Here is a 28,000-nt window from a genome sequence, read left to right on the forward strand (position 1 = left end):
TTACATAGAAGATTTCAGTATTTGAGACCTATGGTTCCAGAACATTTCCATTGCACTGCCCTGGCTCCTGGTGCTCTCACAGCCTCTCTTTGCCCTCTTTGGCTTTTCTAAGGTGGGGCTAATCCTCAGCACATAAAGCATTTCCACTGAAGTCTTAATGTTCTCCTCTGCCATCTGAAGAAGATGAGAGCCAGAGCAATGTTCTCAGCCTGGATGGCTGCTCTGGTGGTTTTTGGGACTAGTCAGTACAAAGTTCTATTGCTGGTTGGTGTAAAAAAGGGCAGCAAACTCCCTTAGGATTTTTTTTAGGATTTTTTGTTTCTAAGGATGGCATTGTTTTCAGGACATAGCAAACTGTGGTTCCTTTTACTATGAAGAAATACCCATGCTACAGAAATTTTCACCAGATTGCACTATAACATGCACAGTGGGGCTTTTCTCCTCTACACTTTGATTTCTTGTTTGAGGATGCTGTTTGTTGCTTAGTTACAGGATGCTGCCACAGCTGAAAAGTGCTGCTTGCAGTGCTGACAAGAAGAAATTGTTTCTTGGGGAGAGGAATTATCTTCTGGGGACATTGCTGGTATAAAGTCTGCAATTATGTGGTGGGGAGGATGAGGTAACTTCAAGGTTATAACACATTACTTGTATTTCACTGTTCTAGATTTGGTAAAGAAAAAATATCTTGGACCCTGAGAATGTCATGTGTGCCTAACAACAGAAAGAAAGGAAGAGAGAAGGGAAGAAGGGAAGAGGGAAAGAGAGAAAGAGGGAAAAGGAGAGGGAAGGCAGAGGGAAGGGAAGACAGAGGGAAAGGAAGGCAAGGGGAGGAATAAAACAATAGCCATAATCTCTCAAAGAAGCTGAATCCCATGCAGCCCCCATTGGAGAAAAAAGACCCCCTGTCTCTGGTCATACAAGTCCATTACATTGACATAGCTGCTTTGGACCTGTAAACAAACTGGCTCCATGAAATTTACACTCTCTTCCATATTAATGAAGTAATTGTTTTTTGGAATTATTTTTATTGCTAATTACATTAGCAGTTTTCTGTGCTTCTGGCATTTAAGGTGACTTTTAATAGAACATTAAGTAGCATGGAAAATTAAACAAACATCTTGAAGTAATGGATGAGGTTTAGCGTCAGTTTTGAACCTAATTACATTGGGTGCTGGAGGAAACCTCACTTTGTGACAGCCAAAGGCCATCTTTTATCACAGGGACAGAACTATCCCCTGCCAGGACCACTGACCATGCATTACCCTTGAGGTACCTGAGGTGTGGGCAAGGGAAAGGCTGGGAAAGAAGCAAAAATTCATTTGAATAAAGCTCATGCTGTACAAAATTCTCCATTCTCACACAGCATCAATAACTTCAGGTTTATTTTCCATATTTCATTTAAATATTGGCGGAGTTGCCTAACAAGGAACATCACCTCATAGTTACCATGCACTGTGCAGATGGAAAAGCATGGCTACAGTTCTGCAGCACTTTCTGCACACACAGTTCTGCCTTCGCATTGGTTCTAAAGAGACAGATCTGGAACACACTGAGCTCTCCCATGGAAATGGCTACCTGGTTCCATCTTTGCGCCTGATGCTTCAGTCCAAACACCCCAATTCTCAAGTGTGGAAGTCTCCAGGCCAGGAAGCTGGAAACAAGGTATTTTGCTTACAAGGAAGCACAGCAGAGCCCAGCTGATGCTGATGAAGGGTCTCCCAGCATCAGCATGGCTGGGACAAGCCCAGAGTCCTGCAGTCACCCCAAGGGGAAAAGGATTGACTGAGACACTGTGTGCCATTGGCTTACTGATAACTGCAGTGGAAAGTCTGTGATAGATTTTATTAGTGCTTAATTAAGACAGATAGCAGAAGACTTCCCTTGGCTAATCTGCTCCCCTGAACTTGCTCCTACTCTCTATTTCAAAACGAGTGGTATTTAGGAAAATGCTGAGCTGAAAACCATAATGAGCTGCTCTATTCTGAAGAAGTTAGCACAATCCTAGCTGGGCCTGGAGGCTGCCTTGCCCAGGGATCCTACCCTTAAAAGATGATAAGGCAGTGTGTGCACTGCCAGTGCACATTTATTAGAGAGAATGAAGTGGAAAGGAGCAGTTCTGCCTGGCCAGCTGCCCAAACCCCTTTGGAGCAGGCTGCAGCAGGGTAGCACCAAGACTTCAGCTGCCACCCATAGCTGCTTTGCCCTCTTATTTCTAGTGAGGTGGCTCTGGGGGTGGCTAACATTATGCAGCATTTGCTAGGTGGCTAAAGAACCTTCAGAACTTGGATATATTCTTCTTATGCGCTGGCTGCCCAGAAGCTGTCTGGCTCTCGCCCTGGCTCAGAGCAGAGTGTGGATTTATGGAATCCCAAACCTGGTAGAAACCTCTCAGCAATTCTGAGAGAGAGAATCAAACATGCAGATTTCTGTTCATCATCTACACACACAATTTAAAAGACAAAAGGTAAGCAGAAGCATCTCAGGGGAAGCTCACTGAGAATAGGAGCCTGCCTATCCCCCAGCGCAGGCAGCACCACTTAACAGGGGGAGCAGGGCCACCTCCAAACAAAGGCAGACACCTCCAGGAACAACAGGCAGCGTGGGATATCAGGTCTTAAGGAAACACTGCCTATCCCTGCCCCACACAGTGTACATGAAGCAGAGGAAGGATTACTTGCCAGGGCTCCTTTCCAAGGATTATGGAAGAAAGAAACAATAATAAAGATGACTAAAGAGTGAGCATTTGTTCCCACGCTGCAAACAACAACATCCCAACTTGTAAGGCCAGATGTGGCCACACCATCTGATGAGTCAGACACACAAGTGTGGATGGAGGCACTGGTCACATTAGCAGCATGTTTCACCTTCCTTGAGAGCAATCATAATGACTTTTTTTTTCCTAAAAGGAAAACACACAAACAGAAACCAAACTATAAAGCATCTCAGAAATCACATTGAATTCAAAGATACTGCTGATACTACTTGTAGTTTTCCTAATCCCTCACCTAAAACCTGACTCACATAAGCAAAGCACCATACAGACCTGTCAAAGAAAAACCAGCTGTTAATCTGGCTGATGTTAACTGGTATGTGCATCCATGCAAATCCTGCTCTGATTGCTACCTGAGTGAGTCCAGAGCTTTAAACATGGTCAAGATACCAGATTAGTTCCAGTCTCTCATAAAGATGCCCATATGCTATAGCTAATGTGCTGTACAACTGGGGTTACATAAAACTGTATATATCTCTTCCAGAACAGTCTGGTAGGAACATAACTGGTAAAGACCAGAGGACTGGCCAGCAGTGAAACTTCTTGTGGTAGAGTGCTGGGTTTTTTTTCTAATGAAACGCTTTAAGGTGAAATGGATATTTTAGTGATTTCCCATGACCACAGATCTAGATTCTCTTCAAATAAATCAAGTCCCTGCATCCTTTCTTCCCCACTTGTCATCTGCTTGAATACAGACTGCGTGTGCCCCTCAGTGGTGCTGGCCATCCCCAGGCAGGCTCTGTCTCATGGACAACAAACACCAGCTCATCAGATCAGACACTTCTGATGACATCCATCCAAGGGACAATCTTCTCAGTAATCTTTCTCTGATAATGTCCCATGCTTTCATCTTAAAACTGCAAAGCATTTTATAAACAGAAATCAGATTTCACAACACCCCTAAATGCAGTCAAGTATTATTAAACCACTTTCCAAAGCCCTCATCGCTGTCAGTTGAACAATTTCCCCCCAGCATTTTTTCACATTTCATCACAACAGTTATGCTTCATTGGAGAGTCTCTAAACATCCATTGAAGTAACAGCTACAACAGTAAAGAAAAAGCATTTGATTCTGTTAACTTTCTTTGAAGAGATTGTGTCATCCATTACTGAATTACGGGTAAAAGCTTTCTCTAACATGGCTGTTGAACAGTTTGAAACCAATAATTTTGTTTTCATTCTGAATCATCGGTCTCATGAGAGATGTTCTGTTGTCTGCAAATACAGATTATACTAAAGTAGCAGTAGAAAAGAAACATTTCTCCTATCTGAATCAAGGTTAGTGTTACTCATGCACATGGGTTTGAAACAAAGGTATGGTCACGGAGAAATGGAAGCTCTCTTTTTCTAAGAGTTCTTTCCTCCCCTTATAATATCTCAAAGACTTCAATAAAAATTTCTGACTGCTGTCAGTCCACACCAAAAGGCTCTTTGTGAAAACTGTCCAAAAAAATACACAATTTTGATCCTTCTTCTCATGCCCTATCATACTAAAGCAGTTTTCCCACTGCATGCTAACAGCAGGAATTGTGCTGTATTCCTTTCCCAGACTGTCTGCCTTGCTCATCCGGGCAGGGTCTGTGCATTACCTGACAGCAGCACATCTTATTCCTAATACCTATTCCTTAGGTATTATAATACTTAGCCTGATTAACATTTTTTGCATGATTAGCATGCTAAAGAAGGAGGGCAGTTGTTGTTGTAGCATTCACATGGGTACAAATAAATCCATCTATTTAGTAGCCACAAGAAAACAAAGCCTTTTCAGGGTATCTTTTTTCTTTTTCTCTACCTGTTTACCAAGAGAAGCTCAAATTAAAAAAAAAAAAAAATCAACACATGAATACCAATCCTTTTGCCTCCCTCCTACAATTTCAGTTATTGTTCTCCTACTGCTGCCTAATTAACAGCTTCTGGTTATGCATTAAAATAAACCAACAGGCACTGATGCTAATTACGGACACTGCATTGCCAGGATAAAATAAGAACCTTTAAGAAGTAAGAAAGTTCTGTTAAAGACCAGCATTACTTGCTTTAGCAGTTTATATCCAAAACTGCCAGATTTTGTCAACACAATTGAAAGGAATCGCACAGAAAATACTTGGCAAGCTGCAAGTTCACATAATGGCATTCAGCCTTTGGGATTGATGTAGCAGTCAAAAATAAAAGGAAAATGCAGCCACTATTTGGTCCAGCTCAGCTACACCACTACACAAGGCAAGGTCTTCACCCAGACAGTTGCATCTCAGGACTTAAGCGTTGCACAATTTTATTGACACACAGTCTTTATGTGACTGTTCCAAAGGATGCCCCAAGCCCAGATATGGGCCTCAGAGATGACAAGGTCTCCGGAGGCTGACACCAACACATGTGCCCACACTTTGGACACCATGGATATGCTCTAGGGACATCTCTGCAGCTGATGGGACAGGAACCAGGCAGACCTGGCCTCACTGTCCCAGTGATCACTCATGGAGAGGTGAGATGCTCAAAGCAAGTCTCTGCCTTGATTAATTTGCAGAGCCAGCTGCTCAAGGCTGTGTAAAAACCAGTGGCATAACACAAGTCTGCACCCAGGTTTCCAGAAACCTGGGAGCACTACTCCCACATTTCTTCTCTGTTATCAGCAAATACCATTTTATAAAAATAACAACTCACCCCTAAGTCAGAAGAATAAAGTTCCCTTGAATAACTGCAATTAAAATGTAAACATCCCCTCATTGTGGCTCCACCGTGTATGTCACACGAATAGCCCTCGCCAGTATTACATAGAGAACTCCATGCAAACATGCCAGGATTTTTGCAAAACACTGTCAGTCATATTCCAAGTCACCCAGTATTTCATGATACATTTCTCTCTCTTGATAATACAAGACGACAGCCACAACCAGGTAATTATTATTTTGCAATGGTGTCAGGTTTACTGCTTAACGGTGTGGAATGAACAAAGCAATTGCTTTGTTCATTTTCTCTATATGGCATATTTAAATCAAAGTTTTATATGTTCTGCACCGTTACATCCTCCAATGGCTGGCAACAGCTGGAACCCAAAGAAGTGTTGAATCAGTGTTACGTTGCCTAGACTCCCAGCTGGCCGACAGTATCAGCACTCCTGAGAGTCCTTAAAATGGGAACTTTCCCAGCCGTGAATAGTTCCTAGTAGTGATTTCCCTCCAAATGTGCAGACTAGGATGCCCAATTCCTCACCTCTATGCAATGTGTTAGAATGCGTCTGCAATTAATTTTTTTAGTTTTTTGAGTTGGAGTTCTAACTGAATATTTTGTTTCAGAGGGAGGGGAGCTAAATTGAAGCAGAGCTAATTGCTTTTAAAAGTCCGTTTCACTTGAATCGAAGTGGAACATTTAATTTAATTTGGAAAGCATTGAAATTAAACACTTTCCTAGGTTTTGTTCTTTCCCCTAACAAAGCAAATGTGTGGAAATCCGCCCAAAAGCTTAGGTGTTTCTGCAGGTCCTCAAATTACAGTTTTGAACTGGGACAAGAAAATTCCCTGGTTCCACGTCCCTCCATAGTAGTACTGCAATGGTAACACGGGCAAAGCAGCACGTGCCCACAATCCCTCAGGGCTCCATATCAGAGCATGGTTAGGAGATCGTTATATTTGAACATGGGTGTTCAGGGTTACAGAGATTATTAGTTTGGGATCACTTTCCACAAGTAGTTGTGGTTTGGAGTCCTACACACTGCTGTTATTTGTGTTATAAGTTTTGTCAGCATGCAGCCATTACTCAGCTCTGATGAAATTGTATAAAAAAAAGATCGTCTCAGTAAAGCTGATAAGAAATTAGACCCTTCCATGCTCAAAGACAAGTAACATCTTGCTCCAGGAGCAGATAAATAGGGATGACAGTGCAGTATGAAGTTATGTGCTTTAACCAAACTCTCTACAGAGAAATACAAAGAGGAATATGTAGCAGATTGCTCCAAAAAAATCATGAAACTAGATGGCTGGCAAGCACTTATCTGAACAGCTTTTCCTCACAGTTTCCATTACTCTCTCTGGTTAGGCAAGAAAGAGCACAAGACAACACACTGCCTGGGAAAGCCTAAAGAACCCAGCTCATGTTTCTGAAGCAATTGTACAGATATAAGGCTGTCTGCCATTTTGTAAATGTCAATGCTTTTCCAAAGCTGTTGGTTTGGTTGCTGTTTGACTTCTTGAATTAATAAAATAAAAGCAAAACATAACAGAAGTAAACTAAACTAAACAGAAAAAAAAGGGGTAGTAACTTACTTATTCCATTAATAGGGCAATCACAGCAGAAGTTGAGATACTGTTATTTAAGATGTTAAATTTTGAAATTAAAATTCATGCAAATTGTATTAATTGGTAAAAAAACAACAAAAAGCATATTTTTTCACTGAAATTCATTGCCACTTCTTCATGCTATTTCTGTCTGGCAGAGGGAGAAGCAGCACGGGAAAGCAGAGTTGTGCTCACACCATTATTGTTCATTTTTGTGTTCTCACATGCATAAGGCAGAGTATAACCCAACGCTCTTGAACCTCAGCAATAATCTGATTAAGGCAATACATCACATCCTCCCCACCCTCCCTCCTTTTTTTTTTTCATATTTGATTTTGAAACCCAAATGATGGATTATAAATTCACACCAGGGTTACTGAGCTATTCCAGAGTGCCTAGAGAGAGCGTGTGAATCCATTTTACGCCTCCTCCAACAGCATGTTCTCTAGCAGCTAATGCTGCTGGTTGTCACTAACAACGCCAGCAATGGACTGAAGTTCACCTTCAGAGATAAGGTGACAGCACGGCCCTGTGCCTTCAGGTGCAGTTTCTCCTTGTCCTACTTGCAAGTATGAATTTCATGTCAAACATTCACACCTCATTTTTTTTATTGAATAAAGCAGGTTAAAAAGTTGACAGTGGAAAGTAGTCTTTCCCATGTCCTTTTGAATTTTTCAAAAGCACTGTTTAACTGCTTATGGGTTCTCCTCCCCACATTTTCCTTTTTTTCTGCATCAATTCTTACCTGTAAAATGTGGCAGAGAAGCGGTGGAAGAGGTGAGAGTAAAGAGGGTCACAGCCTACATCTCCAGTGATTTACAACCGGACATTTTAATTAGGCTGAAAACAAAGAAGAAAACAAAAGCTAAAGTTATTTTAATCCCTTCTGGAATAAACACACATTTCCAAAAGTCTGGCTGGCAAAAAACGCAGCAAGTCAATTCTCATCTAAAATCCTCCAGTCACTCACTATCATTCCGATTTGAGAACAGCAGTAGAAACTCAAGGTTGCCTGATGTATGAGTCTATTTTTGGCATTGCTCATTGTTGTTACAGACTATAAAGTGCAGAAGACCTCGGACTGAGATTTCCTTTCCTCCCCTTAATAACTGTATTATGTTGCCATCCAGCCTCACAGCAGGGATGCCAAAGTCTCCTTTGAATTACTGGCATGTCAGAAGCTCTGTTACCACATGCTGCTTCCTGAAGGAAAAATACCCTCCAAAACCCATCAAAGTGTACATTTCCTTTGATGCGGACAACATTTCCAGACCCTTATTTCAGTAGCAGATTAAGTCATTTGAGCAATGAACTCTGACATGAGTATTTATACCTCATTTCTTTTTTTTTTCCTGTACGCTTGTTCACTTTCTTCCTCATCTGTGTTGCCAACATTATCAAAATGTCTTGTTGCATTAGAGAGCATCTTAACCACAGAGTACTGCTTCTTCTGGCCTCCCTTCCCAACAAGTTTCTTCCAAAATATACTATGAGAGAAGTGTGGCCAGGTTTGGCTCTGACTATGGAGAGGAGACAGCTGGGAGATGGTGAACCAGGACAAAGTGTGCTCATCCATCACTGGACTGAAAGCACATCTGTAAGTCACAGCCATTTATAATGAACTCTTGAAAAAATAAATCCTGGGCTTTCAGTTTTCTGGAGCTGTACCTCCCACAGTAAATAGCAATGTGCTGTCTTTGCAAAAGTAAAAGCAAGTGGGATGCCTCTTTTGAGCATACAGCACTGTGCAAAAAAACTTTCCCTCTTTCCACATACAGCAATGACACCAAGATTCACAAAGACTGGAAAAATAGCTTCACTGTTCCTTCTATCATTTATTCTCCAAGGAGTTGCTGTTAAAAATATTTTGCTTTTGAAGTATAGATTAGATGCAGACAGGCTACTGACCGCAAGGGCATGCACACCGATTCTGCCTGCTATCCACTCACTTTGCATTTGTTCCAAAAATGTGCAGCTCCAGAGCTCAGTGTTGGGTAAGTGATTCATACAAATCCCAAATCTCCAAGCTGGATTCAGTCAAACTGTTCCCTTTCACCTTTCATATCACAAAGGTAAGGAAATGCATATTACAAAGATAAGGGGATGCACAGGCCCAGTGCACCCAGGAGGCTGGTGAACTTTACTTTGAGGTGACTATTTTAGTTAGATCTGCTTGGGAATTACTTGTTTGAGAATTTTTATTTAATAAACAGTAAAGAGTGGTCATCGGATGGTGGTTCTAGTAAACAGTCATGTATCAGCATCTCCTGAAAAACTGTTTAGTGCTTTTCTGCCACCCAGCACTACAATTTAGAAAACAAGGGATTCAAAAGGCTAAAATCGTCTTGACCATCCACCAGGTAACACAATTCACCTACCAGTATCAGCAGAATCTTTTTCCCAAGGAAAAGGATTCCCAAGGATTTTTTTTTTCTTTTTTTTTTTTTTAAGGGGAACAGAAATACCTGGAAACATTTTCTTATGAAATTCACTTTCCAGCCTCAGATCCAAGCACTGAATTTGCTGTAAACCTCAAACCATATCGGGATCCAAGTTGTCACCTCAGATTGTGCTGCAAATGCTTCTTGCTGCCTGATGCTGAACACAAATCCTGCTTCCAGAGCCCTGGTACTGCCCAGTGTTCTGTCACAACAGGACAGCCTGTCTCCCTCTAAGAGGCATCTGGTTATCAAGAAGCAGCCTTGGGCCTAGATGAAGCACAGGGACTGGGCAGCCTTAGTGCCACAACTGGGAGGTTTTTGGGGCAAGCTGCTTCACCACTCTCCTCTTCTCAATGGTAAAACAAGGTGAGCAAGCCTGAGCCTGAGCTCCTTCTGCAAAGAACTGCATTACAGCCATAAACTCAAGATTATGGATGCAAGAAAACAACTGGCTGGACTTCCTGTGTGCTCCAAGCTGTGAAATAAATATTTTGCTAACCTGAGGCTGAAGTAATTCTCCTTACATCAAATATTTATTTGTATTGAAGAAAGTAGTTTGTAAGATATTCTGGCTGCAGGGGAGAGGACAAGCTGCACAGCTTCACAGTCTCCTTCCTGCTGCCCTGCTCCCTCCTGGCCATGAGGCAGAGGCTGCCATGGCAAGCACTCGGCTCAGCAAGGCCTCTCACTGGGCTTGGGCCAATCTCCTGCTAGCAGCTGGATTATCATTCAGAGGGCCCTGTTGCTGACACATGAGCAGAGCTCAGCGCTGCCCTCTGCTCCCTGTGAGGAGCTGCAGCAGCCATGAGGCCTCCCCTCAGCTCTGCTGCTCTGGGCTGAGCAAACCCAGGGTCCTCAGCGCTCCTCACACAACTTGTCCTTCAGATCCTTTCCCATCTTTGTAGCCCTCCTCTGGATATTCAGTAATAGGTTTATGCCCTTTTTGTATTGTGGCACTCAGCACATAGAACTCAAGATGAGGCTGCACAGAGCAGTGTGGAACGGGACAATCCCTTCCCTCACTTCCCTCTCTCACATGAAAGAGCTACCCATCCCCATCCCCTCACTGGGAACAGGGCACATGTCTATGAATGCAGCTCCAAGCAAGAATTAAGCAGTCTTATTCCATCACACCCTGCAGAAAACATACCTTCAAGCACTGTGCTGAAACATATGGCAAATGCTGAGCTGTGACAGCAGCGAGGTGTCTGGGAGAAGGGACACGACAAGCCTTACATCCATAAACAGCTCTGAAGACATGCAGGCGTCGGTCAAAGCAAATCCTGTGTGCTTCATCTGTTAGACGGCCCCATCCCATGGTGTCAGTACAGCCCTTCCACACAGCACTGCCCCATCAGCAAATCCCCCAGCAAGAGGAGAGGAGGGGTCTTCCTGCAGTAACCCTGCTGAGTGCTGACCTGCAGCCACACACAGCCTGCGCTCTGCAAGCACACACTTCTCTCTGAAAAGATGAAAGAAAAGGGCTGAGGAAATGCCTTCTGTAAATGGACTAAACACGTAATTACATTTGGCATGTGGGGAACAAGAGAGGCTAAAATCAAAGGTCCACCAACTTTCCAGTATAGACTGTACAAGTAGCTATAGGCTGGGACTTGGCAGCATGATCACAGACAATAAATACATTTTCTGAATCTTTTATTCAATGCCCATTTTTCTATTATGAATATGCCAAATAAACCCAGCACTCTGCTACTGAAGATGCTTTTCCCACCCTTGCGTAAGTGCGAAGAGCTGCCAGCCTGTATTTAGAGGTGCACTGCCGCAGTGCTGCAGGCTTGCAGCTGACCCCTCAATGATTTTAACATAGCTTTAGTGGTGTGAAAACAGAGCTATGGGCTAAGGATGTCCTGTCAAAGGAAAAGAGCAATACACTTCTCTCCAATGCAGTATATGCATGCAGTGGCTAAATCCGACATTTTTCCTCTGATTTTACAGTGCCATCTTTGTTAAACTAACAAGCTGTTAAGTGGAAATAAACACACAGCTCATCCGTCTGTCTGTCCTGGGCACTAAACCCAGCAGGGGGGGTTCTCAGCTGTGCTGGTACCTGCAGAAATCTACCACATAAAATGGTGGGTGGGAAGTAAGTGCAAAGGAAAGGCTTACGGCAGAAGTTGTTCCAGCAAATCACGTCCCTGACTCTGCTGGTACCCTTACCTCAGGCTATGTCTGTCCTCTGGAGGAAACTCCCTCAAAACTGGATTTGGGCTTAGCCATGTGTAACTCCTTGCTTTTCTGTGTAAGGTCTGAATTTTGGGTTGCATTTTGTGGAGCCAGGGGTTGGACTCAATGATCCTTATGGGTCCCTTCCAAATCAGGATATTCTATGATTCTATTACACATCTTTCCCATTTACTGGCAGAAGGCTTCCTGTGGTGCTTTTTCTCTCATGCAGTGAGTTTTCCAGTTGCTGCAGCTGTGAACAGCCACAGAAGCAGGGCTCACAGGAACAGAAAAATGCACTTAATGGTAGCTTTACACACTGTTTCAAAGCAGTCTATTTTTCTGACTCACAGATCTCAAAGGTTCCAGCACAAAGTTCAGATGTTGGACTTCAGGCCTAGATATGAACATTTGAAATGCAGTAAAAGGAAAATTTTTCCTCCAGGATGTGAGCAGGAATAAATGCCTCAGTGTGTTCAGCTGCTGAGAAATCTGCAGTCAGTTTAAGTTCATCATGCTTAAAACTGGAAAAAAAAAAAAAAAAACAACAAACTACACTGAAAATAGGGTATGTAGCAGAACTTCACTTTCTCTTGATAATTTCTTTGATGTTACTCCAGGAGGTGGGGTGGGACCTTTCTGTCCAAAATCCACCAAGAACTAAAATCACCTACAGGAGCTCTGCCTGAGACCTGAGAGGTGTTTCCTGGCAGCAGAGCTGGGATGGATTTTCCCAGGGAAATTCATATTGATGTTAAACACCTGAGCCAAACTCAGGGACTCTCTTGAAAGCAGTGACCAGAAGCTGCCAGAAGAGACATGGCAGGAAGGAGCATGAGGTACCACATTACCCACCCCAAGAAGGGGGTACAGGCTTGAACTCACTCGGCTGTAGCAGTCTATGCTTTGGTTAGCTGGCAAAACTTCTAATTACTCTTTGCTGACATAAATCAAAATGTGATTTTCAGCTCACAAAACAAATCTCAGAGCCTCAGGATGAGGTAGGAAGCATATTCATCTGACCCACAAAAACACTTTCTGCTGTGCTGTATTGAGCTTGAAAAGCAAAATATTTTTCGGTGAACGGCAGCTTACAGGTGATTGCTTTATAATGCTACCTGCTCTACTTGGATACATTTTTCAGCTCATTTCCTTCTCCTGTGCCAGTTCTTCTTACTCGCAGTGGCCTGGTTACTACTCAGGGAGCAGCAGGCATCCTGCACTGCTATTTGTGCAAAGCTGAATCTGTATGTCAGCAATTTGTTACTGTTACCTCCTGCTGCATGATAGGGACATTTTCTGCAGAATGACAGCAAAGTAATCTCTCGCTGCATGCACATCAGATTAAAAATCTGACAACCCTGTCTCTAAAGGCTGCCAGGCAAGAGGCTTAAGCAGACAATGATCAGCCCGGGCTCCAGTGATTAACATTTACCTGCAGGTTGTTAGTAGCTCATTAACACAAATCTTATCTTATCATTACCAGGTGGGATTCCACTCCCTGCCATGGCAGTCTGCAATGCCCTTTAGAGAGCACAATCACAAAAACTCATAACACTTGAAAACGTGAAAGCTGTGGGAAGCACACAAAAAGAAAGGAATTGGCTGTACTCGTGTAGAAAAATTTGCTAGCAGAAGCCCAAAATTGTGCATCCACATTGGGAAGTCAGAGCTAACACTGCTTCTTCACTCTCCAGCATCACCATGGCTTTCGGGCAGAAGGAAGCAAAGCTATTTCTTTTCTTATTTAGCGTGGAATGGTAAAACATGGAAACCTTAAATAAATTTATCCCCCCTTTGAGGTATCCCAAAGACAGTCGCAAAGAAAATGATAGAAATTGCTGATAACTTCCCATCTTTTTAGGTAAGGAAAGCAGTGAGGCTTTGAACGGGAGCCTGCCCGAGAGTGTCGCGTCCCTGCCACCTTGTGACAAGGCGCTCCAACTGCAAATCCCCAAACTCGCAAGTCCTGGAGCTTTCAGCCGGATCTGGCTCTCCTCCTGAACGCTCGAAAGCACAAGGTGCTCTCAGGCAGACCCTAAGGCGTGGATGAAGCCTCTGCCACGATCTCTGGATGCCCCGTCCTTGGAGGTGTTCAAGACCAGGTTGGACGAGGCTCTGGGCAACCTGATCTAGTAAAGGTGTATGTTTGGTGGCCCTGCTAGGCAGGGGGGTTGGAACTACATGATCCTTGAGGTCCCCTCCAACCCAAGTCATTCTGTGATTCTGTGAGACCGGACACTTCCTGTGGATGACAGTAGCATGGCCTTTCCCTGAACCCAAGGAGCACTGCAAGCCCTGTTTTGCCAACATGCAGGTGCTGTATTACGAGCTGGCAGAGGCTTTCCAGTAGCTCTCTGGGCTGCCTGGCTGGCAGGGGATGGGACCTCCTGGGTTACCACAGCAAGGCAGGGAGTGGTCCTTACTTTCCTCCTTGGCAGAGCTCTGCAGCATGCTTTAAGCTTGACTGTTTAAGAGGTGGAAAAATAGGTTAGCCAAGAGTTGTTTCGTTTTTTTGTTTGTTTGTTTTTCCCAAGACTTATCTTTTGCTTGCTTTGCCTCTTCCTGACTTCCTTGTCCTAAGAAAACATCTGCCTTTGGCCTTCTAAGGGGAATGTTTTCGTGATGCTTGAAAAAATAACAAAGAAGTGAGAGCTGTATTTTTAAAGCCTCATCCAAAGAGACATGTTTTCGCAGCTTCTCCATCCCCTCTGCATGCAGAACTGTGGCATCAAGCCAGCACCACTCCTCCTCCGTTTTGTCCCCAAATCTGCCTGGAGAAGCAAGGTTACTTTGGTTTTCCATTATTCTGGCTTTCCTGCAGAGGTGCTCCCAGAGCAGTTATACTTTGATGGAAATGGCCTTCCTGTCCTGCAGGCCATGTGACAGCTCATACAAGCTGCAGCAGACTTGCTCCAGCTGGGGAGGGTTGATTTTTTCTACTGTCCTCGCTGTCCTTGGGGAAATAGAGCTCTCCTGTGCTGGGAGAAAGCTGCCACTTTTGTGCAAAGCTTGCATTCAAGCTTTCCATTGGTATTTAGGTAGCTAAACCAGCTTGCACTGAACCTAATAGAGCTGGGCATGCTGAGATTTCTGCTTCTGATGCTGCAAAGGATGAGAAGTCATCTGTGGGAGAGAAGTGCAGTCCCTCTTGTTTGCTTTCCAGTAGCAATTGCATGGTACAAGATTTCATTGTAGGGAAACAGCTATCAAAGCGTGCTGGCTGAGGCCCAGGGCGCAGAAAACAGCTCTGCTGGCCTTCCCCAGATGCCTGTTGTAACAATTGAGGTAAAGCAGTTTCCCCTACCATTCTCTGTAGAGATCACTGGAGGCTCCACAGGCAGCATCACCAGAAAAATTACCAAGGAGAGCTGGCAAATTCTTATTTATGAAGGAAGAAATGCAGCGACGACAATATTGTTCTGGCACAGTATTACAGAATCATTAAAGTTGGAAAAAAACACTGATCATCTAAACCAACAGTTGACCCATCTCCACCATGCCCACTAACCCATGTCCCTCAGTATCATGCCTACACAGCTCTTGAACATCTCCAGGGATGGCAACCATAAAGCAGTGAATATCAGGAAACAAAGCATTAAAACCAAACAAATGGTTTCATTTCATATTCAAATTCAAATACTTTTTAAATTTTAAAAAGCAGTATTTTAAATTAGTATGAACAGTAATATTTTTCACACTGATGAAGAAATAGAATTTGCCAGGGGCCACGTTAGCCCTTTTTTATGGAGCAGAACCATAGAAACCTATAGCAGGAATTTGATAGGATGAGCCACTCTGCAGTGAGTGCAGACTTCCATATGAGGCAAGTCAGGTCCTCTACATCAGAGATCTAACTAGGGCAGGCCAACCTAGGGCATCACAAATGGCAAAATAACAACAGACACATTGAGGACATGCCTTGAGAATATCACCGATACTACTTGCACATCAAATAGCAGTATGGATGCAACCCAAAAAGCATTAAGCAAAGCAACAGACAAGTTGTCCAAATGTTATATCATGGCAATCGAAAGCTTAGATAGAATAGGACAGGATCAAAATAATTAGCAAATGATACCGAATGCCCTGTGTATTTGAAGGTGAGGTGTTAAGATGGGGGCAAAGAAAAGATGAGTGGTCCCTACAATTTTCAGTGGGCAGATCCCATGCAGAATTATATTCCTACAATCCAAATTTCCTACCTGTGCATGTTCTGTTTTTGGGAGGACTTTTTGGATGCATGCTCTTGACAGGGAAGTTTAATCTTGAGAATAAATAGATTGTAAGATTCCCAGAAATAAATATAAATATTAAAACGCAGTAATGTGACATCCAAATGAAGTAGTTGGATATTTTATGCATAACCGAGACTAAAGCATTCCAGAGTTTTTGCTAAGCATCTTTGCCTATGGCACTTTAATCATGGTCCCTTTGGAGAAGTGCACTGTGTCAGGCAATTTGATCTGGAATAAAATCTTGGCAGCAAACTAAAACTTGTCACAGTTTACTGATCCTTTTAAATAGTTTTACATGCACACATTTTAATTACCTTGACTTTCAGCGTAAGAATCTACAGGAAATGCTAGCTTGCAGAAACATGGTGTCTGAAGCTCTTTAACCTAGCTAGGTCAGCACTGTCAGGCTGGAAAGTAGGACGTGGTAGGGGTGGGAGTCCTGCCTCTTTCAGGGAACAAAATATGATTATTTGGTTTCATCCTCTTCTCTTAGATGACAGGTGTCTTTGTAGAGAACTCAGCTCTTACTCCTTGCTTCAGAGATCATCTTGAAGGACCCAAAACAATCAGTCAGCAGTAGAAGTAATGATGGGCAGATGTGGTAGAAAGAGTGCATGTAGAAACTCCTGTCCATCATAACAGGAGTTGAATGAGGCAATGAGAATGGCATGCTTAAAATGCAGAATTTACGCATGTATCTCAGGAAACTATTTATTTTGTTATGTGGTCTCTGAGCAGTTTGCTTGATGAAACAGCTAAATCTTGGTAAGTGGAAATGGTATTTGATTGCAGACCTAAACCCTTGCTTATAGATTTGCTGCTGTTGCTTGTCTGCAAGAACAGTTAGATTAGCTGTAATAGGATCAAAACCTCAGGTACAGTCTGTATACTTCGATAAATGAATTTAGACAACAGTGCTGAGGAAAGAATCATTTCTTCTTAAACGTATCCAGGATTAATTTGCTCTTGTAGATTTCTACCAACAGATCTCTTTGCAGTAATGATCTGATGCATCAAAGAAGGCAGACAATTAGCTTTAAGAGCATTTTTAGATTGTCCATTCATATTTAGCAAATATAACAACACCAAGATTTAAATGGGGAGTGCTTATCTGTGGTACAACAAACTCTTGAGAGCCTTCTACTCATAGAAGCACGCAGGCCACTTTCCACATAAACAGCTAAGTAACTCCATGCTAGGAATACTGTTGAAAGCTTTCTCTCACATTTAGCCAGAAAAAAACAGGCCTGCTTGGAGAGATGATGCTTGAAAGCCTGTCAGAACCCATTTGAACACCTTTTTATCCCAGTACAAAGCAGGAGATTGAAAACAGCAGGCAAACTAATACTTGTAAGCTTTCCCATAGCATCTTAGCTATACCAAGGTAGGCATCTGAAGAGAAATACATACGCCCTGAAGATGTAGTTTAAGAGATCTGTGGATGGGTAATTGATTAAAATAGTCCTTTCATGGAAGGCAAAATAGGTCACAGGCACTTCTTCTGAATTGAACAGCAATTACCTATTAATTAACTCTCTTGGCAGGATCAAAATATGTATTGATACAGTGTTTGATATCTACAAGAGAAGTAGCAGTACAGAAAAATCTGAATGGGGTTCAAAAGAAGGGTGTATAATCAATGAAAATTATATAAAGGAATATTATAAAATCAAATAACATTAAGATGTTATAATAACGACATAAGCAAGAGAGTTAGGCACAGCGAGACAAAGAGAATAAATAGGAAGCTTACCTGTGTCGTGGGCTCGCTCAAGAAAGACCAGTGGAGTGGATCTTCCAAAGAGAGAGAGATCCTTCCCCACCGGTAGTCAGCTCTTAAATGGGTCTAGGAGAGGTGCAGCCAGGCTCCACCCCTTCCTGCAGCACAGGTGAATTGCTTTCACCTGTGCTCCCAGGGCTGACTCATTGCTCGCCTCAGGTGATTAATCAGAGGTTCAGGCCGTGACTCAGCAGTTCCCATACAAAGGGCATGACAGAGAAGTTGCCAAGTCTGTTTGTTTTATGCAAGAGTTACAAGCCACAGTAGATGCTTGAGGTCTGTGTATGCTAGCTTGAAATCAATGGATCAGCATAAATAGAGATGTTTAACTCTGCCAGTGAATCTGAACATACAGGTTAACAGAGGATGTTTAACTAATAGCTTTGTAGAAGATATGAGTTGCATCTGTCCCCATACTGAGCCAACCAGAAGCCAATTAACTATCTAAGCATGGGCTAACATGTCTTGCCTTTAAAACCCCTCCACCTAGTGAAGTGGCAATGATAATTCCCTGTGCAACCTGAAAAAGCCTATAGCACCTCCGGACAGGGTCTTAAATATCCCTTGTTCTGGTGTTCAAAGGCATGTTACAGGACTGTTTATAGACAGTGTAAGTGGAGCTTAGAGACAGAGCAGTTGTGGGTCCTGATTATCTCAGCTTTGGCGTGGGTGGATTCACACCTCATTGACTTCTGCTTTGAGTATGAAGTTTTAAAAGCCTGTCAACAGCAAAGTCGTTTTCTAAAACCTTTCTGCCACTGTTAGCACTAGCTCAGATCCATACAATGATCAGCCACCAGCACTGGATTTAATGCCATGGGAATTACACCTTGTAGCTTAGATTGCAACCTGATGACATGGTACTAGGGATGCCTATGGCAACCAGCAATCTGTCTGCCTTAAGGCTGGTTGCAAGCATATGACTTTACCTGTCCCAAGATATTATGTGCTCTTATATCTTACAGAATGATTAGCCATGGGATTCTTAAAAAATTGAAATTTCTTTTTAAGACTCCTACTGCAAATGAAATCTGCCAAAGAGAGAAGGAAGTTATATATGATCCCATAGAAGTGAACTGCAAAAACACACACACACACACACACACACACAAAGAAGAACCCCACAAGTATTTTCTTAGTAAGAACGCACTCTTCATCGTCAAATTCAAATGCAGTAGGATTTATCCAGTAGATGGCAATAACAGACCAGTTTGTAGCAAGGCCAGCGTTTGCGGGCTGCAAAAAGTCCTTTGCTGCACTGTGCTCAGTGCACCTTCCTCAGCTGTGCTCCTTACATTTCCAGCACCATACGTCTGAGAACAGAAGGAATTAGTGTTGCACCTCACTGCAGTGCAAACTCGAGGCTGCTTGGTTTCTCATGTAATTGCGCTTACAGGGCCTTAAGATGTATCCTCTGCATTTTAAACAGCCTAAAAATATGGCTCTCCCTGAAGAGACACAATTTCCCTATTGTATCCTTTTGCAAAAATAACAAGTAGAGCATAAGGAGATTAGGTTTAGAACACAAACACAAATCACAAAAAGTACCGAGCATCAGACTGGCAAAAGTAGCTCTTCCCCCAAACATGTAGAAACCAGATTCATGAAGCAAAGATTTAACCACGTTCTTCTCATCGCTTCCGAGCCATCTTAAACAGCTGCTCTTAGGAAGTGCTTGTTATTGCCTGGGGAACATGATTACCTTGCTGGAAACAGTAGGCTCAGCTCTTGGCCTCTGGAGGAAGGAGCTTTGCTGCAGACTCCAGATGTGGCAGCTGCTGATATCCATAGGAGGATCGGGGAGACTCCAACACTGCACTCTGCCTCACTCTGCCCAGGCCCTGGGGAGAACATGGGAGTCATATTTAGCAATCATCACCCCTACACCACTGTTTTTCAATCAAAATTATGAGAGCACCATTGTTATTAATAAATAGCAGCGTTGTTTTGTCGTTTATAAGGTAAAATATGAATGGACCTTGAAGACATGTAACACAAGAAAAATTTACAGCTGAAGGCTCCAGACTTTCTCCAAAACTTAAGCACCATTCAATTTTTCCATTAAGCTGAAGTACAGGCCAGATTCGGGCAGTGAAAACATTCAGGTGTAACGCGAGGTTTGAGGAGCACTGGAAAGACTGTGAATGTCAAGTGATCTTCACTGTAAGTTTTTAAAAAGTGGAAAAGACTGATTTGTAATGAAACCCCTGCAGAGATCACACAAGGGATGAATAGGGAAGGAATACATGAGGGCAGCAGTCAAAGGTGAGCTTCAGTGGGACCCAAACAAGCAATTTGGCAATGTGGCTAGAGACAACTTATCTTTCCCTGAAACTAGTGAGAGGTGGCCATCCTGGGTCAGGCATTGCATTTGCTGTGGTTCAGGAGGAGAGCTGGCTGTGCGAAATATCAAGACCCTCCTTGGCATCCTAGAGGTTATGTTTCATCCCCAGCCCAATCTCTGTTCTCAGGAAAAGGGAGATGCTTGTTGTCATTATTGCAGTGATTGCTAAATGCAAGAGTGCAGCAGTGCTCCATCCTCTTCACTTGTCTGATGGCTGTGCTGCAGGTGAACGGCATAGCTGTGTGTCACATTTCTATGTTCTATATAGGAGATTGCAGTGCTACTTTAAATCTTTTCTGCACTCATATACTTTTTTCCAAGGACAACCCTTCAAGAAATAAAATACACTGTGTTAGAGAGCAAACTGCCTTCTTGGAGCTCTTAATGTCTTTTATCACTCATGGTAGCACATTAGTGAATGTATTATGAATTATCTTTATGTTAACACTATTTACAAATAATGGGAAGAAATCCAAATTCAATGGAGAAAATTTCATGTTGTTCACACTTTAATACAAAGACAGAATTACCACTTTGGAAGATAATACTTTTACCACTGGTGGATGCAAAAAGAATAATTCAAACATACAAATTCCTGATACACCACAACACACACAGTTACTGCCTTTAATTAGTTATGTTGAAGGCTTTTCACTTGGTCTTTCATTCTTCTAATAAGGATGACTGTGAGGTGTCTTTGAACTAGTTGCACATTTGAAAGATTTAGTAAAAAATATTTCTTTATGCCATTTCTGGTAAGAGCTTGTTGTGACAGATGCCTTCTTCCTCCTGAGGTTTGGACCACGGTTTGATTTTTTTTTCCTCCTTTAACCTCTGAAGCATTTCATGATGTGATGGGCAAGAACCCAGAAGTAATTAGACTGCCTGAGCATTGGAAGTGTAGACAGAAGAAGAGACTGTTGAAAATCACTGCTATTCTCAGAGTTGACACTGCTGAATCCCTTCGGTCTCAAACATTACAGCCCATTTTTTGGGAGGCCCAAGAGCATACTGACCTTGGGCCCTGCTGGAGTTTGCAGACTGGTTACTGAGACATCCATGCAAGCTGTGCTGTCTGCCACAACTCCCCTAATGCTAACCAGTTTTTCCCTACTGCTTTGTCAGTGTCTTGCATACAGAAGTGAGAAGGAAAGGAGTACAGGTTACCATGATGGCAGGGTACAAAATACCAGGAGTCACTCATGAGAACTAAAATCTATTCTTCAAAAGTTTCCATCAAGAATACAAAATGCTGAATGCTTCCAAATCTGGCAGTAAGTAACAACCTGGCATGGTGCCCTGGCCATGTCTTACATAAACGGCATAGTGCTCTTTACCCTAATTTTACAGTTAATTATCAAAACTACCTTAATTCGTAGCAGCCAGGCCTCTACAGAATTCTTGGAGTTGGAAGGGACCTTTAAAGGGACCTTCTCTGCAATGAACAAGGACACCACAGCTAGATCAGGTTGCCTGGGGCCCAATCCAGCCTTGCCTTGAAAGTCTCCAGGAATGGGACATCAACCACAACACCAGGTAACCTGTGCCTCACCACCCTCACTGTAAAAGATCTTTTCCTTATATCTCAGTTAAGGACCGCTGTGCAAGGAGACCAGCCACAGCCACGTCCAAGACTCAGGTCAGTTGTGGAGCATAGCATGCCAGAGGCTCTGAATCCCTTCAGTTACCTAGTTCCCTGAGGTTTACTTTAAAGAAACCTATTTACAGTCATCTTTGTTTGGAGTAAAGCTGGATGGAAGAGGTTCAAATGGCCAGCTGCTGTGAGCTTTAGCTGGTGCAGACTAGTAGTTTGCCAGGAAACTTTACAAGACATAACATATATCCCAAGAGTCATTCTAAGTCATACTGGACTTCAAAGAAGCTCATATGCAAAAGCCAAAGGAAAACTAAAATGTACATGCTGATGGGCAGCAGCAAGGGACAGGAGAGGTGAACACTAATATTGAAATATCTATAAACTTCAATTGTTTCTCAGCAACGTTGTATTTCCAATGGGACAAGGAAAGACAGAATCATACTACTACTATGTCCAAATCAAACCTACACAGAGTAATTAAACTTGCATTTGTCAAGCCAGATCACCAACACAAAAATATCAGTGTCTCTTATTTCTCCACAAATACCAGATAAGGGCTTTTTGGCTGTAACACTAACATTTTTGTGACTATTACCTCATCAGACACTCACCTACAGTAAAAGAGCAAAAATGCTATTTGAAAGCACGAAATCCTCTACTGTAGCCAGCGCTTTACTGCTGTATATTGGGGCATACTGGGCAGCTTATTTTCATTCAGAAAACCAAGTGAGCTTTATAAGCCCAAGAGCCCTCTCCAGCATCACAACTGCAGCTGCCGTAACACCAGTGTTGCTGTAATTAGAGAGGTCAGGAATCAGGTAACACCACTAACAGAGCTTTTTTCTTAGTGCTAGGTAGAGTAAAGTATATGACATTGAGAAGCTAAAGCTGCTGAAGTTGCTGCTTTGGTTCTTGTTTCTATTATTTGTGCTGTGCTCTTGCACTCTGTTCCAGGAGCAAGCCATGGTTTTGCCTGGAATTCATGAATATTCAGGTTTGGGCAGATTTAAGCACCAAACTGAAACAAGACTCAGTGCAGTCAGTATAATTAGTTGGAATAAACTGGTCTACTGAGGAACAATATTTTGAAAGATTTTAAATGTTTGGGGAAAGAGCTGGCAAAGTCTGCAATCCGTATCACTGTTCCCATCACGAGGTAACCTAACACCAAACACTGGCTTCTAAAACAAAATCTGGCATATTCAGAGCTTACCACATTATGTCTCCCAATCTGCTTCCTTAGCCTTTCTCTTCCTCAAATGTTGAGGCTGCATTGCATTTTCCCTGCTATTCTGAGAAAACAGAATGCTTTGCCAATATGCTCCTTACTTTTGGTTATTTTTAAAACTCTGCAAAAGCTCACACTTTCTTCTGTAGCCAGTGCCTATTGTTTATGGAAGCAGTTCCAATTTACTTTCTGTAAGGGAAATAAAAAAATCTCCTGCCTCGAAAGCGCTGCAAGTATTTGCATTGTTCTCCAGCATTGTTTTGCTTACAAAAAAAGGAATTCTTTGGAACCATGGAGGCATTGAGTCTCCCTTGCTTGCTCACGCTTTTTCACTCCCTGCTCTCAAACAGCAGCTTTCAAGCAGTGACCTTTCTCTGTGGAGGCCAGCTGGTTATTTTGGGTTGTATTTCCCTGCTGATTGTTCTTGCTTCCTCCTGCACAGCCAAGCCCTCAGGTTGCTGCAAGTAGCAGAGAAGGGGCTGACTGTTGGCAGCTTTTTGGATCCCCAAATGGATGGCCAAGAAAGTGTCTGTTGCTCAAAGTAGTCACAAATTAGGTGAAGCTGGGAAGTACAGCCATTAGCCACCTTATGCAAACAGTATAAATCATTCAGATGTTAAGTACTGCAAGAGCAGCTTGGTAGAGGTGCTTCCAGTTCAGAAAACTTCATCCCTACTTGTCACAGTAAGACCCTGATTAAAACCTGATGTCAGCTTGCGAGTCAAAACAGCACTTCCCTGTAGGTTTACCTGACAGTACTGGATGCGTGCTCACTCTCAGCAAGGTTTTTACTCAACATTACACAAACCTTTTGGAAGGATACTCAGAATCAATTCCTTTCCTTCCAGTAAATCTGCAGGAGCTGAATGAGACTGTATAGCTATAAAATAACGAAGCTAAAGCAGTACGAGGCTGGGTATTAATAAAAAACTTCAATGCCATTTTCAAATAAATATCTTCACTGCTATAAACTTTTGGGAGCAAAGTCCAGTCACTGTAGGACAGGAGCAAATTAGCCTTTTCCGAGAAAGCAAAGTTAAGCTGTAAAACAACAATCTATTCCACTGTAGGAGCAAATTGTCTTGAATTCTCTATGCTGTCACTGAGCTTGGCAATTAACTCTGACAGAAAAAATGGTGCAACTCAAATGCACTCAGGAGCCAAACATTCTCAACTTGAGTCTCTGAGGGCTGCGGCGGACCTAGGAGTTTGGAGCTCCCAGGGATCAAGTGTTGTTTCAACAGCAACATGTACTGCTGTACTCCTAATAATGCGGTCTCCGAAATGCCAGCTCACTGGGAATTTGAAAGCTACTCAGTTTGGTCTGACTAGGAATGTAGCCCAACTGTGGAAAAGATGAGGTTTCTTTTTTTTTTTTTTTTTTGTGAACTTGAAACCCTGCTCTTGACTTGCATGTACAAGGCACAGAGATAATTAGCAGAGTCTTTCAAAGAGTTGCTTCATTTTGAAGCCATTTATATTTCACAGGGTTCAAACTGGGATAACTTGCATTCTTCTGTCCAAAATATTTGTGATTTTTTTCAGTTCTTTTTCTTTTCTGCTTATCATTTCCATCTGCTACTGGCTGAAAGAAAAACAGTAATGTGCAATTTTTTTTAAAAAAAAGCTTACCTATTTTTATATCTGTTTTGTAATTTTGCATGCTTCACAAAATGGACAGAATGAATAAAGAAAAAAGAAAGCTGACTTTAATGCTTTTTAAAAATTGCTATATATTTACTTAATGGTGAGCTATGGCAGGATGCTGAGAACCCATGATAAAGTCTGAATGATGTCTACAAACAGCACAGGTAAAGCTTTCAGCAATTATCAAATGACAAAAAGAGAAACCAAAGCCTTCACTCAGAATCCTCCATCATTGGCAAACAACTACTGTATTCAGAAACAGAGTGTGAGACGGAAGGAAGGTGACAAAAAGGAAAAAAAACAACATCTGAAACTTCAAAATGTTTTCTAAGAATTGAAACAAGATGAAAATTTAAATTTAAGGCAAATATTTTGCACCTCTAAATACTTTCTATATAGAAGTCTATGTTTTGCAAGATAAATGTTTAAGACACAAATGTTGGCCATCTGTAACTGCAGCAGTGAGCTAGGCAGCAAGATGGAAAAGGTGTTGTGGCAAATTGCCTTTTCTCCATCTCTTGAGCTCCGCATTTGAATGAGCTGGCCCATGTCCCAGAAACAGCAAAACCATATTTGTGTTTTGAAAAATGCAAGGTACCCATCACAGCCATACCCTTTCTGTGCCCCCACTAGCTGCTTCAAAACTACTTCACTAATATCCTTGTCACTGTGTCCAGAGTGAAAAATTTCCTTGTCACTTTAATGCTGCTGACAGAAAAATCACTTCTTTCTCCTGGCAAACAATTTGGGTTACAAATATAGAAGTTTCCTAATTGGAAATAAAGAGAAGAATAAATAAATTATAAATGGCTCTCATGTAGTTATATGCAAGCTATCTGTGTGTGCATCTCTGAGCACGAGGAAGTATTAACACATAAATATCTTCTATCTATATAATATTTATGCAACTCAGTGGCTCAGCTTCAGTGCGCCTATATATACACTACTGTTCATTATTTGAAAAAAAAATCTTTCTTATTTTAAAGCTAAATACTTTATGAAATCTCTGAAAACATAAAAACACCTGCTTCACTTCAGTCTGACACAAGACATCTTCCCTGAACCCTATTTATCCAGAAGTGTGTACACTCAAAATCTATGTAACAGTGGAGCGCTTTTGGATAAGCATTGCACAAAGTTTATTCTAAACTATCTGAAAAATGCTAACTTCCTCCTTCAATCCCTCCTATCTGATTTGTAACACATCTTTCCACCTTTCCATTGAACTCTCTCTGATTCTATTCATCTCACTAATTAGAGGCAGATTGATTTTTGCTATTTCAGCTTGCGTTGCCTTATTGATGCAATGGCTGTCCAGAGGGAGGATGATCACCATTTGGGGGCAGTGGCAAAGGAGCTTAGTTAGAGAACACTGATCTACAGTGGTATACTTTATGCTCTGAATAGTAAGGGAGCGAGGTTATGCTGATTTACACGAGTTGAGTTTATTTCATCTTAGTTATGTTGTCTTTTGAGACCTAATGCTAAACTATAAACCGTTCAGAGTAGCACAGAAAGTTTGGTCTTTAAATTGTTGTAAAATGAATGACTATCTTTTCAAATTTAGAGATTATTTCCAAAGTGATTACATACCTATACACATGGCAGAAGATTAGCACCTTCTTTGCATACCAGTCCAGTGTTATTCTTATGTGCCCAGTCATCTTTGCAGGTCCTCTCTGAGATGTGAGCTGTGAAAAATGCAGCTGTTGAATTATAGGAAAAGTTAAGAAAGTGATTGGGAGAGCACATCTTTCCAGCAGTTCAAAGACTGTTTAAACAGTTCTAGGTTTTTTTGTTTTTTTTTTTTTTTTTTATAACAGACTTTGGTGTGTCTCTCTCTTTTCCCAGGAGTACACATTAAAGGAAGAACAACCAGTCTCCCTACCTTCCATTTTCCAAATTAGTCTTGCCTTACTTGAAAGGATAATATATTTGACAAATTTTAGCTTGGCTATCACTCTGCATTTCCCCTTCTTTTCCACTCTGCACTTACAATCTGTGATGGGCAAATCTCAAAGGATTAGAACTTAAGCTCAGAAAAGCAACTGTAGGTTTGAAGATTACTTCTCAATTTTCAGCAATTAGGATCAGTGCAACAAGTATATGAATATTTTGCCTTGAATTCATGGGATTTGAATGACCAAAGGCTTTGGCATACTTCAGCAACAAGAACAGCTAATGATTGCATTTCCCAGGCTCAACAACATAGTTACAGTGTCTAAAAATTAAAGGTATCACTGAAGGCATCACTGGATTGCTCTAATTGTGGAGAAAGACACAAATGCTCTAACCACATGTAATGCCCTGAACGCTCTAGCCTCTGGATGTTCTGGCCAGCCACAGGGAATGGAGTAGAGGTGGAGACTGTGAATGCTGTACAGGTGGTGTCTGCATCAGACTTAAAATGCATAAACTCCTGGAGGAACCAGAAGGGAAGGCACAGAAATTGTAGTCTCGACTGCAGAGTGCACTCTCAAGCTGTCCTCTACTCTATGTGCGGAAATCTTTAACATGATTCTTTGCTGACATTTAGCACTGTTTAAAATCAACTTTCCATAAAGACAGATCTACTCCAGAGCTGCCTTAACTGTATTCTCTCACTGAGAAAGCAGACAGAAGATAAAAATCAAAGTTGAACCCTGTTGCATGCTTTATAAATCAAAACACCATGTCTACCTGGGATATAGCATCTCTCCTAAATTATGTACTGTATGTTTGTACATAACTGTGACAAGTACACTCTTCTCAGTTTCCAAATACTAGAGCATCATAGAATATAGTTATGATGATGAACAAAACAAACATGTCAACTTTTCACATAGCATTTGACATTAGCCAACAGTATGGCTGCAGACAACACAAAGATCAGTGCCATTTTGACAAAGCTTTCCACTGTTCAACAGAATTATCATCAGGAGCTCATTAAGGTCCCTGTAGGATGTAAACATGAGACAAACAGTTAACAAGAGTTTCAACTTTATGGGGCACACCAGCAGGGGCTGTGCAGACCTTACCAATGTTTGGCGTGCATGCCTGAAATATCAACCTTTATACTAGTCCTAATGCCTACTTTGTACAAAGAAAACAAAATCTCTAGTGAAGACAAAATGGGTGCTAAGCCCTTTGGAGGATCTAGCCTGGAGAAGGAGTACAATAAAAAAAATAGTTTCTTCACACAGGTGGTATGTGGCGTAGAGAATGAATGCCTGTAGAGCACTCAGACCCTGGTATGAAAAGTTGCTGTAAAAGTTCAAAGTATTATTGTTATAGCATACTTACTGAGTGAGGCAGGGAAATATCAAAGGATTTCTTCTCCCAGCTGGCTCAGTCTTATCTTGAGGAACTGTTGGTGGGTGGTGATTGCTCTCAGGGACTGGTGATGACAGAGGAGCAAAGGCACTAACCTCGCCTGCAGAGCTGCTCTGGGCACCCCCCAGGATCAGCCATGGCCTCAGTTCCTCCTCAGTGCTTTTCAGCCTGCACACACCCTGTTCCCAGCA

General features: G+C 42.1%; 1 long non-coding RNA gene across 2 annotated transcripts; it reads right to left on the reverse strand.

The window, feature by feature from the left end:
* On the reverse strand, window positions 1–28,000 carry LOC149918848 (uncharacterized). 2 transcript variants are annotated; one of them, XR_016463948.1, is made up of 6 exons: window positions 27,780–28,000; window positions 26,091–26,203; window positions 19,384–19,522; window positions 10,630–10,941; window positions 7,784–7,878; window positions 1–1,651 (listed from the first exon to the last, which is right to left on the reverse strand). It is a non-coding gene; the product is annotated as an uncharacterized LOC149918848 (long non-coding RNA). The 2 variants fall into 2 exon arrangements; XR_016463947.1 differs by having other exon boundaries at window positions 1–2,899.

The sequence above is a fragment of the Phasianus colchicus genome, chromosome 2 (genome assembly GCF_987193195.1).
Source record: "Phasianus colchicus chromosome 2, bPhaCol1.hap1.1, whole genome shotgun sequence".
NCBI lineage: Eukaryota > Metazoa > Chordata > Aves > Galliformes > Phasianidae > Phasianus > Phasianus colchicus.